The sequence below is a fragment of the Apium graveolens genome, chromosome 2 (assembly GCF_009905375.1).
Source record: "Apium graveolens cultivar Ventura chromosome 2, ASM990537v1, whole genome shotgun sequence".
NCBI lineage: Eukaryota > Viridiplantae > Streptophyta > Magnoliopsida > Apiales > Apiaceae > Apium > Apium graveolens.
The window spans coordinates 314,491,814-314,498,240 of NC_133648.1; the positions used below are offsets into that span (position 1 = coordinate 314,491,814).

The 6,427-nt window shown below is 36.3% G+C and overlaps 1 pseudogene; it reads left to right on the forward strand.

Moving 5' to 3' along the window:
* Nucleotides 1–369: 369 nt before the first annotated feature.
* Nucleotides 370–2,291, forward strand: LOC141706415 (protein RTF1 homolog; annotated as a pseudogene).
* Nucleotides 2,292–6,427: the final 4,136 nt, after the last annotated feature.

The following is a 6,427-nucleotide window of genomic DNA, read 5'->3' on the forward strand; positions in this document are numbered from 1 at the left end:
AATCATTTTGGTGATAAATTGTAATAGCTGAGTTAAAATATACAAGGAATCAAATGAAAGACATCTTAAAGAGCGCACATTTTTCATTAATGATGAACTGCAAGCGGTCATCGCTTATTCGCTTTAATTATGATTTAGTAGCATTTGGAAATTGTAGTTCCCTTCTATGTCTTATATCAGGAGCAAGAATCGATACACACACACATACACACACACACATATATATATATATGATAGTATATTTCCCCAAAAAATAAACTGGTCCACACTGCTACCATCTTCATTTGTTGTTTACTAGTATACAATTAAAATTTACATAATTTATATTGATTCTGGTAAAAGCCCACTCCGTATTTGTAACTATTGAAAATGGCGGACCTTGAGAAGTTACTTCTTGAGGCAGCCGGAAGAACTGGACGGTCTGGGAGGAAGTGGAAGTCACCCCCATCATCACGAAGGCAGCGTGAGGGTTCATATTCTGACAATGGAAGTGACTCAGGGGACAATGACTCAGATGATGATCGTCGTTATGCAAGAAGGAAGCACTCGGCATCACAGGTTTCTTTTAAAAAAAGGTTTAAGCACTCAGAAAGAGACTTTGGACAGAGAAGCCGGGAAGAAGGTGATGATGGTTATGACCGGGAGGGAGATAGTGATGATGACTCTGTCGGAAGTGATCTTTACAAGGATGAAGATGACAGAAGAAAGCTTGCACAAATGACGGAACTCGACCAGGAGATGATATTATCAGAGCATTCAACAAAGAGAACGGATAAGAAGATGCAACAAAGACTGAGAATGCAGAAATAGAATATTAAACAGTCCAGAAAAAGCAGCCCTCCTCATGTATCATCTCGCACTGGCGTGCGATCTTCAGCCATATATGCTGACAGGGAAGCTGCCAAAGGTGAAGCCTTAAATGAGTTAAGGGCAAAGAGATTGAGGCAACATGATCTCGAGGCTCATTTAAAATATAAAGATTCGACTAGCGTTGGTTCCGGAAGTCATAGATTTTCACCTGTTAAGCAGAGGTCCTATACTGAAGTAGCTGTAAGTAGTTTCGGCCAAGTGGAAATGGCTCTTGAAACGAAGATGATAGGTCCACAGGTTATAGTGATGATGACAACACATCATCGCAGCCAGCAGTTCCGACCTTTGAGGATATAAAAGAAATCACTATTCAAAGGTCAAAGTTAGCTAAAAGGCATATGGAACCTTTTTTTGATGACTTAATTGTAGGTTGTGTTGTAAGGGTTGGAGTCGCGAAGTCTAGGAATGGGCCAAGGTACAGCATCGGTGTTGTCAAGAATGTTGACTCAACAAACCCTGAAAGACGGTACAAGCTTGAAAACATGATAACTCACAAGTATCTAAATATTATATTGGGTCATGAAAATTCTGCCCAAAAGTGGGCGATGGTTATGATGTCGGACTCCCTTCCATCCGAAACTGAGTTTAAAGAGTGGGTTAAGGATGCAGAGCGCAGTGGTGGGCGGATGCCTAGCAAACAGGATATGTTGGACAAGAAAGATGCAATTTAAAAGACTAGCACATATGTTTACTCAGCTGCCACTATGAAACAGATGATGCAGGAGAAAAAATCAGCAACGTGTAGACCACTGAATGTTGCAGCTGAAAAGGACCGTCTGAGAAGAGAAATGGATGTAGCCATAAGTAAGAGTGATGAGGCAGAAGTCGAGAGAATTAATGCGAGACTATTGGAACTGGAGGCTTCCCGAAATACTCAAGAGAAAGATCACAAGGCTATTAATCTGGAAAAAATGAACAGAAAGAACAGGGTTGATAATTTCAGAAATGCATCTGGTATAAAATCAGCTAGTGGCTTAAAAACTGGTGATGCTGGTTATGATCCATTTTCAAGGAGGTGGACCAGATCGAGAAATTACTATGTTCTAAAGGCAAGTGCAGGAGATGAGGCTGCAGTTGGAGGAAATTGTGAACAGACTGCAGCGTTGGTAGGTCCCGATGGCAGTGGTGCAGTGGGTACTGCAGCAGCCTTGGTGGCTGCAACTGAAGCTGGTAAACTAGTGGATACGAGTGCTCCTCTGGATCAGGGAACTGAGTCCAATCTGTTGCATAAATTTGAGCTTCCAATTTCGTTAGCCATCCTGAAAAACTTTGGTGGTGTGCAAGGAGCCCAAGCGGGTTTTTTAGCCAGAAAGCAGAGGGTTGAAGCAACAGTTGGATGCCAGGTCCCTGAAAATGATGGAAGGAGACATCCCCAAACCCTAACTATTAGCTATTATAAGAGGCATAGAGGGCTTCTATAGGAAATGTTGCTAATCAAAGTCAAGGTAACACCCTTTTTGTTATGTTCTTTTTTTCAGTGACAGTAGTGTTGGTCTTTAAGGGTCAATTAGGTGTTAATTAGTTGAGTAAGTGCCCCTTTGTCTTATAGCCTATGAGTAATAAATCTAACTTAATGTGAAAGGTAACTTTTTAAGGTAAGACATATACTAAACCATCTCGGCAGACATGTTTAAAAATTAATTTCTTGACCTTCTGGCTGTAAATCCTAAATTTCGGAAGAATTTGGATGAAATATTTGTCAGCCAGATTAGTAGAGACTGATTTTCATTGAACCTAGATTTTTGAATCTTGATCAACGATGTATTAATTTGTTTAGAGATATCTGTCGAAATTTTGTTTAGAGATTGGTTCCTGACTTTGGATGTTGAATGCACATCCAGTGGATTGATGTTGATGCATCTGCAGCCGATGCGATGTATCCAATATCCCATCTATCTTGCCTCTCTCTTTCTTAGAAATTCTATTATCTCCTCAAATTTAATTGCTCGTCTTCTCTTTTGAAAGTTTGATGGTTCTGAATTATGATATGTGTTCCTGTCTTGCTTTTTTCCTTGTTTACTGTGATGTAACCGTCGTCATTCTATTGTACCCTGACCTTTTAATACTTGTGGTGTTCAGAATTATAATTGAATTTATGTTTGCTATATATACAGGTAAAGTTAATTTCCTTGACATGGTAAAAACATTATTTATAAAAGCTCATAATAACCACGTTTTTAATATTTTTTTTTCACAAATCCATTCATATGGTTGATAGATCACAAAGAAATAAATTTGAATAATCTCTCTCTCTCTGACTCTCTCTCTCCCCCCCCTCCCCCTCCCCTCTCTCTCTCCCCCTCCCTTTTTTAGGGTTTGCCAGCTTAATTGGAATTAATTCGTTGCTCTATTAACTTTTTAAGATGCTTTTTTCTGTGAGAAAAGTTTCTGCAGCTCTCAGTAATTGGGTAGCTATTAGGTTATCTAAAGAATAGAAGAACTCTTATTTTCACACTTTGCAAGTATTCATCAGGTGTTTTGGGCTATTGAAATCAATTTAGTCATATGGATCAGTATTAAACGAAGTACCTGTTGCAAAGTTTTATTACATATTTTTAATGCCTATAGAAGTTTGGATCATCAAGCCTGATACACTTTAATTATTTTTTGCAATTTTCAATTGTTTGGTAAAAACAATTGGCACATGCCTTATGCACTTCTTTTTGCAAAATAATAGTAGATATAGAATTCCAGGTTTTAATTTATCTTCAGCTAAGCAAATTTCTTTTCGGTCATTATGTATGGAGGCATGGAGGCATGCTTCTGTCCTGCAATATATATTATTTTTAAGCGGAAGATCATACATGCTATGATAATCTTGCTTTCCGTTCTTTTTTGCTAAATTAATCTTGCTTTTTTTGTGTGAAAAATGTAATGATATTTTTTTTAGCTTTCCTTGTTGAACCGAAATAAAACTTCTTGGATGTGTCAGCGTGTTCAAATATAATTTAAAAAAGAGTTTCTTTTAAGAATAAATCTTTTTTATTGTATACATCTATGCACCATAATCTTATATATGTTTGTGGTCATCATTGTAGATAGACCTGGCAACGTTCCGTGTCGTGTCGTGTACAAACGTTCTGTGTACTTTCATGTTTTCGTGTACCAAACTTTAAACCCAAACCCGACCCGGATTTGCATTCGTATACCAATTTGGAGACACTAACCCGGAACTAATATATTCGTGTTTACCCGCTTTAGTACACTAAAGTACACGAATTATATACGAAAAATTTTAATTATTAAAAAATGCAATAGATAATTAAATGGTGAAGTGCTCACTCACGTAGTCAAGGAACGATAAAATATATTTTAGTATTTACAATTATATATATGTTATTTAGAATAGGTAAAATTCACATTTGGTATTTAGTATATATATCTATATTATATATTTTTAAAATTTTAATTATTTATTTATTTCGTGTACTTTCGTTCCTTGTCGTGTACCTATATTGGAAACTCAAACCCGACACTAATTATATTCGTGTTTTTTCGTGTTCGTGTACTTTCGTGTTCGTTTACCAAATTTTTGAACCCAAACACTAATTATTCGTGTCGTTTCGTACTGTGTTCACGTATCGTATACCAGTATTGTCAGGTCTAATTGTAGATGTCCATCTAATCTAATAAGAATGGTTAATCTTATAAGAATGGTTGTAGAATCAGTGCTTTGTTTTCGGTAGTAAGTATTTTCATATTGATTAAATACTTACGCAAATATTATGAGTTGCATGTTCAGTGAATACTGATTTTGAGTTGGTCATTTAATGTTTTTACTCCCGTGAATTGCTTGGACAGGTAGTTCTGCACACTTCTGCATATCAGAATAAACGCGCATTAATATATGTACTTCTGCTTATCGTATGAAGCCTCAAGAGATTTATGAATGGCAAAGTTGATGAGTTTGACATGCCTAAAATCAGATGATCGGAAAAAGCTTAGCTCGATTTTGTTGCTTATTAATGATTTGTTGTATATAGGCATGCTTTTCAGTTGTATCTCTAGATCTTGTATTATGTTTTTAAGATTGTTTTACAATGAATTTGTTGAATTTTAAATTGAATTTTCAAATGAAATTCTTGTTGTTACCAAACATTGTTAGAATTCAAAATTCAGGATTTGAAATTCTTATACTTTCCAAATATTATTACAATTCTAGGAATTGAATTCCTACATTCGAAATGAATTGAATTCTGTAAAAGATCATTCTTGTGAAATAAAGAGAGTCAGGTCTCTAGCAGCCATCAGTTGTGACTTGTGATATTGATATGGGTTTAATGTTCACTATAATCATCACTTTACAAGTGTTTAAATCTGTGCTCTGCTTCAAATGCCTAGGAGGAATCACAAATGGTGTCCTATTACTCGTACTTTATATAACTAGTTCCATTTAGAGTATGTTTTTGCCATGCTGTGTACGACCCTAGCTTGTAATGTACCATAAGCAAAATTATTAGTTGGTGGTTATTGTTTCAGCAGGGTGATATTGGTTCTGCTACTGAACCGGAGAACCGAATATCTGTCACACTACAATGGTTCTGCCAACCTCTAATTTCGTTAAGTTACCAGAAATCTTGCAACACCTGTTTTGTTATCTCTTGTAAGTACAAAATTACATACATTTTTTTACTCATAAGTTATAAGACATCCCAAACGGGACTATTATTCTCTCAGAAAACAAATAATATGCTATGATGCGCAACATTAAACAAGTGAATGGACCAAGTCCAGTACAAATAAAATCAAACGCAACCAAGTAACTCTCCCATTAGAGAGAGCTGTAAGGTGTAGCTTTCCCTTAGAACATCACAAAGGTCATTCAGACAAACTTCGGTGAAAAGATTGGAAAATTCAACATTATTTTTATTCATGTATCTTTGCTCATATCATCTTTAATTCACTTAATTTCTTGGAGAGGGATGGGCTCAACAAGAAGGGAAACCAATGTAGCTTTGGCTACAATATCCTCAGCACCATAGCCATCGTTTCCATCATTATACAGCCAATGAGCTGCCCTGATAAGATTTAGCATTATATCGACAAATGGCGAAGACAGAGATCTACCGCCCTCCAAAAATCTAAGTTTATTTATTTTTGCCCATTTCTTCCTCATCAAATTCATCATGTGCTCACGTGAAACTTCTTGGGAAATACCAGTATCAGACATGTAACACTGTATTGATGATGGAACATCTCCTATCTTTAACTCTGCCTGCAGCCAATTGAATAAAATATTTATAGCAAACAGATTAAATTGCTAGTAATCATTTTCATTACCGATGAGGTTTTAAAATCATCAGTCAATCGAAGAATTTCACATGACAGGCGTACAATATCAAGAAGGTCCTCTATAAATTATATTTCTTCTTTCTTGATCGGATTTTCTGTACAGATGTAGGAGTAAAGTTCTCCAATTGGACCTGCTATCGACACAAATCCATTGTTCAAGTACTCCTCTGGTGTTGGTTGGTATCCACTGTGATACCACAGGGCCTCCGTTAAGTAAGACTTAGATAAACCATTGAACTACAACATAATATTTACAATTTTAGGA